At 43.4% G+C, this 12341-nt stretch overlaps 4 non-coding genes across 4 annotated transcripts; 3 read left to right on the top strand and 1 right to left on the bottom strand.

The window, feature by feature from the left end:
• The first annotated feature begins 6933 nt into the window (after positions 1-6933).
• On the top strand, positions 6934-7006 carry TRNAK-UUU. Its single transcript has one exon. It is a non-coding gene; the product is annotated as a tRNA-Lys (tRNA).
• Positions 7007-8983: 1977 nt separating this feature from the next.
• TRNAF-GAA lies at positions 8984-9056 on the top strand. Its single transcript has one exon. It is a non-coding gene; the product is annotated as a tRNA-Phe (tRNA).
• A 1571-nt stretch (positions 9057-10627) lies between these two features.
• Positions 10628-10700, top strand: TRNAV-UAC. Its single transcript has one exon. It is a non-coding gene; the product is annotated as a tRNA-Val (tRNA).
• Positions 10701-11188: 488 nt separating this feature from the next.
• On the bottom strand, positions 11189-11261 carry TRNAK-UUU. Its single transcript has one exon. It is a non-coding gene; the product is annotated as a tRNA-Lys (tRNA).
• Between the last annotated feature and the right edge of the window lie 1080 nt (positions 11262-12341).

Genomic DNA, 12341 nt, shown 5'->3' with positions numbered 1-12341 from the left:
CCCAATGGGACAGCCTGCTTACCTTGTATCTACCCCAGCACTTAGAACAGTGCTTGGCACATAGTAAGCACTTAACAAATACCATTATTATTATTATTATTATTACTACTCTAGAAGACCATCAACTAACCACCTTCTCATCCCTTCTCTTCTTCCCACTTGTCATCATCATCATCAATCGTATTTATTGAGCGCTTACTATGTGCAGAGCACTGTACTAAGCGCTTGGGAAGTGCAAATTGGCAACATATAGAGACAGTCCCTACCCAACAGTGGGCTCATTCCTCTCCCCTTGATATAAACTCATCTCCCATGCAGAGAAGGGAAAAAGATCATCATCATCATCAATCGTATTTATTGAGCGCTTACTGAGTGCAGAGCACTGTACTAAGCACTTGGGAAGTACAAGTTGGCATGTGCACCTCCTCTCTTTTCCTCCTTCCACATCCTACGGGGAGTGGTTGTATTCTTCCATTCATTCATTCGATCGTATTTATTGAGCTCTCACTGTATGCAGAGCACTGTACTAAGCGCTTGGGTAGTACAAATCGGCAACATGTAGTGAGGCGCAGGGCTGGACCTGCAGAAGCAGTGTGGCTCAGTGGAAAGAGCCTGGGCTTTGGAGTCAGAGGTCACAGGTTCAAATCCCAGCTCTGCCAATTGTCAGTGTGTGACTTTGGGCAAATCACTTAATCAATCAATCAATCAATCGTATTTATTGAGTGCTTACTGTGTGCAGAGCACTGTACTAAGCGCTTGGGAAGTACAAGTTGGCTCTGGGCCTCAGTTACCTCATCTTGAAAATGGGGAGTAAGACTGTGAGCTCCCCGAGGGACAACCTGATCACCTTGTAACTCCCCAGCGCTTAGAACGTAGTTAGTGCATAATAAATGCCATCATCATTATTATTATTATCATCAGACACAGTTCCGGTTCCACACTGGGCTCACTGTGTGTTTGTGTTGGGGCGGACACGCATGTATTTAATCCCCATTTTACTGATAATAATGATAATAATAATGATGGCATTTATAAAGCGCTTACTATGCGCAAAGCACTGTTCTAAGCGCTGGATGAGAAAGCCAAGGCACGAAGTTCCTACTTCATTCCCCTAGCCTGGAACTCTCTCCCCTTCCAGCGCTTAGTACAGTGCCTGGCACATAGTAAGTGCTTAACAAATATCAGAAGTATTATTATTATATTTCAGACCATTACTCTCTCCAGCTTCAAAGCAACACTAAGGTTACATCTCCTCCAAGAGGCCAACCCCAATTAAGCCCTCTTTTCCTCAGCTCACTCTCCCTTCTGCGTCATCTAAGCACTTAAATCTGCGACCTTCGGACACTTGATATTCGCCCCACCCCAACCCCACAGCGCTTATGTATATATCTATAACTTAAATATTGTAAATTACTCATTTAGTCATGTCTGTCTCCCCCTCAAGACTGGAAAGCAGGAAGCAGCGGGGCTTAGTGGAAAGAGCCCGGGTTTGGGAGTCAGAGGTTGTGGGTTCTAATCCAGCCTCGCCACTTGTCAGCTGTGTGACCTTGAGCAAGTCACTTACCTCCTCTGTGCCTCAGTTCCCTCATCTGGAAAATGGGGATAAGACTGTGAGGCCTACATGGGGCAACCTGATTACCTTGTATCTACCCCAGCAATTAGAACAGTGCTTGGCACATAGTAAGCACTTAAACAAATGCCAACATTATTATTATTATGATGGGCGGGGAACGTATCTGCCAATTCCATTGTGTTGTACTATCCCAAGCGCTTAGTACAGACCCATCTGTTATTTATTTACTTATAGTAATGCCTGTCTCCCCGCCTAGACTGTAAACTCATTGTGGGCAGGGAATGTGTATGCTTATTGTTATATTGTACTCTCCCAAGCGCTTCACAGTTAAGCGCTTAATAAATACAATTCAATAAATGAATGTTCTGTGCATAGTAAGTACTCAGTGAATACGATTAATTGATTGATAAGTGAAGTGACTTGTCCAAGGTCATACAGCAGGAAAGCATCCAGACTGTAAACTCATTGTGGACAGGAAACATTTCTTCTATCTCTGTCATATTGAACTCTCTCAAGCGCTTAATACAGTGCTCTGCATGCAGTAATTGCTCATTAAATATGATTGACTGATTGAAAGTGTCAGAGCACGAATTAAAATCCAGTCCTATACTCTCCGATTTGCTGTTCCCCGAGGAACTGGTTCAAATACCAAGGCAGTCAGGGGCATGAAGGGACGAGTTTTCGGGGGGCATTCACATGGTCCTAGGGTCTAGCCCCCCCACAGCTGAGAACGAAACAGCCCCACTCCCCACTATAGTTTGTAAAATGTGTAAGCGCTTAGTACAGTGCTCTGCACACAGTAAGCGCTCAATAAATGCGATTGATTGATTAATGGGACTTGTGTGCTTTTTTATTTAAATTGTATTTGTTATTTTGTGCCAGGCACTAAGTGTTGGGGTAATAATAATAATAATAATAATGTTGGTATTTGTTAAGCGCTATGTGCCAAGCACTGTTCTAAGGGCTGGGGTGGATACAAGGTATCAGGTTGTCCCACGTAGGGCTCACAGTCTTCATCCCCATTTTACGGATGAGGAACCGAAGTACAGAGAAGTTAAGTGACTTGCCCAAGGTCACACAGCTGACAAGAGACAGAGCCAGGAACAACAAGCAGCTTGGCTCAGTGAAAAGAGCAGGGACTTTGGATTCAGTGTTCATGGGTTCAAGTCCTGGCTCCACCAATTGTCAGCTGTGTGACTTTGGGCAAGTCACTTCACTTCTCTGGGCCTCAGTTACCTCATCTGTAAAATGGGGATTGACTGTGAGCCCCCAGTGGGACAACCTGATCACCTTGTAACCTCCCCAGCGCTTAGAACAGTGCTTTGCGCGTAGTAAGTGCTTAATAAATGCTATTTTTATTATTACCTTATCTGGGAAAATGGGGATTAAGACTGTGAGCCCCTCGTGGGACAACCTGATCCCCTGGAGCTTAGAACAGTGCTTTGCACAGAGTAAGTGCTTAACAAATACCATTATTATTTTTATTATTATACAAGTTAATCAGGTTGGACCTCTAGACTGTGAGCTCGTTGTGGGCAATGTCAGTTATATTGTTAGTATTCTGTCCCAAGCTCTTAGTCCAGTGCTCTGCACACAGCAAGCGCTCAATAAATATGATTGACAGTGGAAAGAGCATGGGCTTTGGAGTCAGAGGTCATGGGTTTGAATCCTGTCTCTACCAACTGTCAGCTGTGTGACTTTGGGCAAGTCCCTTAACATCTCTGTGCCTCAGTTACCTCATCTGTAAAATGGGGATTAAGACTGTGAGCCCCATGTGGGACAACCTGATCACCTTTTATCCCCCCAGCGCTTAGAACAGTGCTTTGCACATAGTAAGTGTTTAACAAATACCATTATTATTATTATTATTACTGACTGCAGAGTGAGCCAGGGACCCCGCTGGGGAGGCGACTTTTGGGGGGGGAAGAGGAGCTGGGGCCCCCTGCGGCCCTCAGTACTGAGGAAACCGGCCATCATGGTGACCGCTGCTGCTCCGGCCCACGAAGGGCCAGTCTGGGCCACGGAATGGGTGGAGGAATAGGTGCCTTTCATTCATTCAATCGTATTTATTGAGCGCTTACTGTGTGCAGAGCACTGGACTAAGCGCTTGGGAAGCACAAGTTGGGAAGCAGCGTGGCTCAGTGGAAAGAGCCCGGGCTTTGGAGTCAGAGGCCGTGGGTTCAAATCCCGGCTCCGCCACTTGTCAGCTGTGTGGCTTTGGGCAAGCCACTTCATCATCATCATCATCAATCGTATTTATTGAGCGCTTACTATGTGCAGAGCACTGTACTAAGCGCTTGGGAAGTACAAATTGGCAACATATAGAGACAGTCCCTACCCAACAGTGGGCTCACAGTCTGAAAGGGGGAGACAGAGAACAAAACCAAACATACTAACAAAATAAAATAAATAGAATAGATATGTACAAATAAAATAAATAAATAAATAAATTACTTCACTTCTCTGGGCCTCAGTTCCCTCATCTGTAAAATGGGGATGAAGACTGTGAGCCCCTCGTGGGACAACCCGATTACCTTGTATCTACCCCAGTGCTTGGAACAGTGCTTTGCACATAGTAAGCGCTTAACAAATACCAATGTTATTATTAAGTTCATTCATTCATTCAATCGTACTTATTGAGCGCTTACTGTGTGCAGAGCACTGTACTAAGCGCTTGGGAAGTACAAGTGGGCAACATAGAGAGTCGGTCCCTACCCAACATTGGCTCACAGTCTAGAAGGGCGAGACAGAGAACAAAACATATTAACAAAATAAAATAAATAGAATAAATATGTACAAATAAAATAAAAAATAGAGTAATAAATACGTACAAACATATATACATATATACAGGTAGTTAGCTGGGGAATAGAAGTTGCTTGAAATTAATGGCAACATATAGTGAAGCAGCGTGGCTCAGTGGATAGAGCCCAGGCTTTGGAGTCAGAGGTTATGGGTTCAAATCCCCGCTCTGCCAATTGTCAGCTGTGTGACTTTGGGCAAGTCACTTCACTTCTCTGGGCCTCAGTCCCCTCATCTGGAAAATGGGGATGAAGACTGTGAGCCCCCCGTGGGACAACCTGATCTTTGGGCAAGTCACTTCACTTCTCTGGGCCTCAGTTCCCTCATCTGGAAAATGGGGATGAAGACTGTAAGCCCCCCATGGAACAACCTGATCACCTTGTAACCTCTCCAGCACTTAGAACAGTGCTTTGCACATAGTAAGCGCTTTAATAAATGCCATTATTATTATTATATAGAGACGGCCCCTACCCAACAGCGGGCTCACAATCTAGAAGGACCTGACTGCGTGTCCCAGAGCTTAGAACAGTGTTTAGCACATAGTAAGCGCTTAATAAATGCCATTATTATTACTAAAAGGGCCGCCTCAGGGGAGCCACAGGCCTAAAATGGCGCCCAGAGGGCCGGGGAAGGGAGGGGGGCTGCAGCCGCATTGCGCATGCGCAGCTCTGCTCTTCGGGCTGTAGTTCCCGCTCGCGGGCGCTGGGGGCGCCTCCTTGAGAGGCCAGGGCGACGAGAGTCCGATCGAATTCATTAATTCGTTCGTTCATTCATTCATTCATTCATTCGTTCATTCATTCATTCGTTCATTCATTCATTCAATCGTATTTATTGAGCGCTTACTGTGTGCAGTGTACTGTACTACTAATGATGGCATTTATTAAGCGCTTACTATGTGCAGAGCACTGTACTACTACTACTACTACTACTACTACTACTACTACTACTACTAATGATGGCATTTATTAAGCGCTTACTATGTGAGCCCAATGCTATTCTATTTATTTTGTCAAAGCTGTGCATCTAGCTTTACTTCAATTTATTCTGAAGGCTTGCCACCTGACCACACGTTTTGTTTTGTTGTCTGTCTCCTCCTTCTAGACTGTGAGCCCGCTGTTGGGTAGGGACCGTCTCTATATGTTGCCGACTTGTACTTCCCAAGCGCTTAGTACAGTGCTCTGCACGCAGTAAGCACTCAATAAATACTATTGAATGAATGAAGTGGCCGAGGGGACGGAGGTGCCAACCGTGTCACCTCGGGGAAAGGGGCCGGGGCCCTGCAAACTCGCTCTCTGCCCGCAACGTCACGCTCCCTTAATAATAATAATAATTTTGGTTTTTGTTATGCACTTACTATGTGCCAAGCACTGTTCTAAGCGCTGGGGGAGATACAAGGTAATCTGGTTGTCCCACGGGGGGCTCACAGTCTTAATCCCGGGTTTAGAACAGTGCTCTGCACATAGTAAGCGCTTAATAAATGCCATTATTATTATTAATCCCCATTTTCCAGATGAGGCAACTGAGGCACAGAGACGTTAAGTGACTTGCCCAAAGTCACACAGCTGATAAGTGTCAGAGATGGGATTAGAACCCATGACTTCTGACTCCAAAGCCCAGGCTCTTTCCACTGAACCACAATGGATTGACCTCATTATTTCTCCCTCCCCTTGAGTAAACTAGATCCTTTTGAGGGGACAGATACAGAGGGCAGGATTGGAATGGAAAAAATATTCTACCTAGTTTGACAAAGAGCCACGGGGTTAATAATAATAATAATGATGGCATTTGTTAAGCGCTTACTATGTGCAAAGCACTTTATGAATTTACTTGTCTAAAAGCAAAACAAAAGATCCCCAAATCAGCAACCCTAAGGCACGGGTCGCTGCTTCTTGGCAATAACCTGGAAGGGTTAACTGTATATCAACGGCCTGGACTGAGTTTATTCATTCATTCAAACGTATTTATTGAGCACTTACTGTGTGCAGAGCACTGTATTAAGCGCTTGGGAAGTACAAGTCGGCAACAGACTGAGCCGGTCCCTACCCAACAACGGGCTCACAGTCTAGAAGGGGGAGACAGGCAACAAACAAAACAAGTAGATGTCAAAACCGTCAGAATAAATAGAATTATAGCTATATGTACAACATTAATAAAATAGAGTAGTAAATATGAACAAGTAAAATATATAGAGTAATAAATGTGTACAAGTATTGTACAAATGTGGGGCAGCGTGGATCAGTGGAAAGAGCCCGGGCTTTGGAGTCAGAAGTCATGGGTTCAAATCCCAGCTCCGCCGCTTGTCAGCTGTGTGACTTTGGGCACTTCACTTCTCTGGGCCTCAGTGACCTCATCTGTAAAACGGGGATTAAACTGTGAGCCCCACGTGGGACAACCTAATCACCTTGTATCCCCCCCAGCGCTCAGAACAGTGCTTTGCACATAGTAAGCGCTTAACAAATACCAACATTATTATTATTATTATTATAAAAGTGCAAATGAACAGTGGAGACGGTTATTATTACTGTCTCCACACATGAAGACGGGGGCTGGTAGTAGAAGCCGGGGTAGCTCAGTCGGTAGAGCCTCAGATTTTTAATCTGAGGGTCCAGGGTTCAAGTTCCTGTTTGGGTGTAATTTTTTTTTCCCCTCACTTACTAAAATGAGTTCTGTACCAGTGGAAGCGAATGCAAGCTGAAAGAGCAATTTCAAGGGTCTCGGATGCCATACCAGAGGACGTTCATGCATTCATTCAATCGTATTTATTGAGCGCTTACTCTGTGCAGAGCATTGTACTAAGCGCTTGGGAAGTACAAAACGGTAGAGATGGTCCTTAACCAACAACGGGCTCACAGTCTGAAATAATAATAAATAATAATAATAATAATGATTATTATTATTATTATAACGCCACGTCTATGTGACCCTGAGCAAGTCACTTAACTTCTCTGAGCCTAAATTACCTCATCTGGAAAATGGGGATTAAGACTGTGAGCCCCACGTGGGACAACTTGATCACCTTGTATCACCCCCAGCGCTTAGAACAGTGCTTTGCACATAGTAAGCGCTTAACAAATGTTATTATTATTATTATTATTAAGTGCTTACTATTTGGAGGCAGACAAAAAAACCCCAAAACAAAACAAGTAGGACATCCACACATGGCCTTCACGTTGCTCCTGGTGGCAGGTAATAATAATAATAGTAATAGCATTTGTTAAGCGCTTACTATGCGCAGAGCACTGTTCTAAGCGCTGGGGGGGGTATACGGGGGATCAAGGCTCGCAGACTTAATCCCCATTTTACAGATAAAGTAACTGAGGCTCAGAGAAGTTAACCGATTTGCCCAAAGTCACACAGCAGACTTGTGGCATAGATGGAATTCGAACCCATGACCTCTGACTCCAAAGCCCGTGCTCTTTCCACTGAGCTACAATGCTTCTTTAAACAGATCTACCCTCTCCAGAGGTTTAAGATATGATTAAGGTATAATGCAGCGTGGCTCAGTGGAAAGAGCCCGGGCTTTGGAGTCAGAGGTCATGGGTTCAAATCCAGGTCTGCCAATTGTCAGCTGTGTAACGTTGGGCAAGTCACTTAACTTATCTGGGCCTCAGTTACCTCATCTGTAAAATGGGGATGAAGACTGTGAGCCCCTCGTGGGACAACCTGATCACCTTGTAACCTCCCCAGCGCTTGGAACAGGGCTTTGCACATAGTAAGCGCTTAATAAATGCCATGATTATTATTAATGAAGATGCAGAATAGAGACCGGTTGTAGTTTCAGATTAATTGCTTACTGTGTGCAGAACACTGTACTGAGCACTTGGGAGAATCAGCTGTGTGACTTTGGGCAAGTCACTTAACTTCTCTGTGCCTCAGTTACCTCATCTGGAAAATGGTGATTAAGTCTGTGAGCCCCACGTGGGACAACTTGATTACCTTGTCTCTACCCCAGCGCTTAGAACAGTGCTTTGCACATAGTAAGCGCTTAATAAATGCCATTCTAGACTGTGAGCCCACTGTTGGGTAGGGACTGTCTCTATATGTTGCCAACTTGTACTTCCCAAGCGCTTAGTACAGTGCTCTGCACACAGTAAGCGATCAATAAATACGATTGATTGATTGATTTATTGACACGTGCCCTGCCCACAACGACTTTACAGTCTAGAGGGGCAGGCAGATATTCAGCGCTTAGAACAGTGCTTTGCACATAGTAAGCGCTTAATAAATGCCATTATTATTATTATTATTAATATAAATAAATTACAGCTATATACATAAGTGCTGTAGGGCTGAGGATGACACAGAAGGGAGTGGAAGAAGAGGAAATGAGACAATCTTGTAACTTTCCTTTTTCATATTCCCAACCATTTCCCTTCCTCTCTCACCCTCCTGTTTTCAAATTTTATTTGCAGCGTCTCCCAGTAGATTGTTAGATCTTTAGGGGCCGAGATCCTGGCTCATCCTAGATAACTAAATAAGAAAATGTCCTGGATCCTAGGACAGAGTGAACGTCTCTCAAACGAGGCAAAATTTCACCCTAATTTCCTAATTTGTCAATGAACAGAAATTTAGTGTCTGTTGACAGGATTTAAGGGGCCCGATTACGCCGCCGAAATAGCTCAGTTGGGAGAGCGTTAGACTGAAGATCTAAAGGTCCCTGGTTCGATCCCGGGTTTCGGCAGATCATTTTTCTCCAAAGTAAAAATCTTTAATTTTGTACATTCTTCAACGCGAAAAAAACCATAAGCAAAAACAATAGGCCCTCCTTCCCAAAGGGAATAATAATAATGTTAACCTCGCAAGAACAGTGGTATTGGCTATGTGTCAAACAGAATCTAAGAACTGGTGTAGATACAAAGCGAACAGGTTGGACACAGTCCTTGTCCCTCATGGAGTTCACAGCCTTAATAGACATAGTAAATATTTGCATGTTGGATAATTATAATAGTAATAATGGCATTTGTTAAGCGCTTACTACGTGCAAAGCACTGTTCTAAGCGCTGGGGGGGGGGGATACCTTCCTTCCTCTCCCCCTTCCTTCCTCTCCTCCTCGTCCCACTCTCCATCCCCCATCTTACCTCCTTCCCTTCCCCACAGCACCTGTATATATGTATATATGGTTGTACATATTTATTACTCTATTTATTTATTTATTTTGCTTGTACATTTCTATCCTATTTATTTTATTTTGTTGGTATGTTTGGTTTTGTTCTCTGTCTCCCCCTTTTAGCCTGTGAGCCCACTGTTGGGTAGGGACTGTCTCTATGTATTGCCAATTTGTACTTCCCAAGCGCTTAGTACAGTGCTCTGCACATAGGAAGCGCTCAATAAATACGATTGATTGATTGATTGATTGATACAAGGTGATCAGGTTGTCCCACGTGGGGCTCACAGTTTTAATCCCCATTTTACAGATGAGGTAACTGAGGCTCAGAGAAGTTAAGTGACTTGCCCAAGGTCACACAGCAGACATGTGGTTGGATAAGCTTCGGCACTTTAATAATAATAATGATGGCATTTATTAAGCGCTTACTGTGTGCAAAACACTGTTAGTAGTAGTAGTAGTAAGCGCTTAACAAATGCAATCATTATTTTTATTATTATTACTATATTTATATATACACCTCCACATCTTTTTGAATAATAATAATAATAATAATAATTATGGCATTTATTAAGCGCTATGTGCAAAGCACTGTTCTAAGCGCTGGGGGTTATAAGGTGATGAGGGACTTCGAATGTTCACCTCCCCCAAACGATGGCGTTTAGGCATGTTCGTAATCAATCAATCAATCAATCGTATTTATTGAGCGCTTACTGTGTGCAGAGCACTGTACTAAGCGCTTGGGAAGTACAAGTTGGCAACATATAGAGACAGTCCCTACCCAAGAGTGGGCTCACAGTCTAAAAGGGGGAGACAGAGAGCAAAACCAAACATACTAACAAAATAAAATAACTAGAATAGATATGTACAAGTAAAATAAATAGAGTAATAAATATGTACAAACATATATACATATATACAGGTGCTGTGGGGAAGGGAAGGAGGTAAGATGGGGGGGATGGAGAGGGGGAGAAAAATCTCTTATCGAGCCAACAATGATCTGATCTAAAAACTGTAATATGATCTTCTTTGCCATAGATCAGGTGATGTCCAATAAATAATTTTAAAACCTCAAAACTATTTTTCAATTTAGAGGCTCATTTATACCTTGATTGTAGAGAGCGAAGGAATGATACTTTGCATCGAGTGGTTCCATAGTGTAGTGGTTATCACGTCTGCTTTACACGCAGAAGGTCCTGGGTTCGAGCCCCAGTGGAACCAGCAGTCGATTCCTTATTTTCAAAAAATGATTTATGGCAACCTTTAACAACATCAGACTCTTCTGGGGAGGTTCCCTGAATAAACACGTCTGTCGTTTCGTTCAACTGTTGAGTTTAAATAGGTTTAATTACTTATTTAAAATGGCCTGCAAAATGTTCCCTCTATTAATCTCAACGCCATCCAGAAAAGAGCAGTTTGCCCCTTTTTTTCGCTCGTGTCCGTGGGAGGGAAAAGTCCTTTTCCGTGGTAGAAATAAACAGTGGAAAGCTATTAATTTTATGTCTCCTTTTCAGGTCTTTTCCTGGTAGAATGGGAGCCTTCTTTTAAAAAACGTTAAGGATGGTTTTCCAGTTCTTCTTGGCAAAGGAGAGATTCGTACGGGAGGGACGAGGAAAGGGAAGATTCAAATGTTCCTTTAGATCAACTGGGCCAGTTGATTTTGAGGGTGTGGAAAGCGGAGTCATAAATGTATATTGCAAAACACATCACGCCCAAACAGGGACTTGAACCCTGGACCCTCAGATTAAAAGTCTGATGCTCTACCGACTGAGCTATCCGGGCTCTTTTACAATTTTTCTTTTCAGGTCTATTCCTGGTAGAATGGGAGCCTTCCTTTAAAATAATAATACTACTATTAATAATAATGGCATTTATTAAGCCCTTACTACGTGCAAAGCACTGCTCTAAGCGCTGGGGAGGTCACAAGGTGATCAGGTTGTCCCACAAGGGGCTCACAGTCGTAATCCCCATTTTACAATTATTAACTGAGGCCCAGAGAAGTGAAGTGACTTGCCCAAAGTCACACAGCTGACAATTGGCAGAGCCGGGATTTGAACCCATGACCTCTGACTCCAAAGCCCGTGCTCTTTCCACTGAGCCACGCTGCCAAAAAAAAATGTTGCAAAGGATGATTTTCCTCTCGTTTTCGGCAAAGGAGAGATCCGTACAACTAGAGTATGGGACGGGAGGGACGAGGAAAGGGGGAAAGAAAAGGAAGTTTTAGATGTTCCCTTCAGATCAACTGGGCCAGTTTCACTTTCTGTATTTTCATTCATTCATTCAATCGTATTTATTGAGCGCTTACTGTGTGCAGAACACTGTACTAAGCGCTTGGGAAGTACAAGTCGGCAACATATAGAGACGTTCCCCACCCAACAGCGGGTTCACAGTCTAGAAGGGGGAGACAGACAACAAAACAAAACATATTAACAAAATAAAATAAATAGAATAAATATGTACAAGTAAAATAAATAGAGTAATAAATATGGACAAACATATATACATATATAGGATATATAGAGATATTTATTAGCCAAAGGTTTTAAATCCATACTTAGTGGAAAGTTTACGGAATTCTCTGAAGTGTAGTAACGGATTAATGTGCGTTTCTGGAAATTTGGAGAAAAACGTAAAGCGCACAACCTTAAAGTTATCACAGTTTTTAGAGTGTGAGCCCACTGTTGGGTAGGGACTGTCTCTATATGTTGCCAACTTGTACTTCCCAAGCGCTTAGTACAGTGCTCTGCACACAGTAAGCGCTCAATAAATACGATTGATTGATTGATTGTTCAATAGGGCTCACAAACGAGCTGGGAGCTCAGTCCTGTGATAGAACAGGGACGACAATCTTGTCTCCACATA

The sequence above is a fragment of the Tachyglossus aculeatus genome, chromosome 22, assembly GCF_015852505.1.
Source record: "Tachyglossus aculeatus isolate mTacAcu1 chromosome 22, mTacAcu1.pri, whole genome shotgun sequence".
In the NCBI taxonomy this organism is placed as follows: Eukaryota; Metazoa; Chordata; class Mammalia; order Monotremata; family Tachyglossidae; genus Tachyglossus; species Tachyglossus aculeatus.
This window is presented reverse-complemented; position numbering and strand designations above follow the sequence as displayed.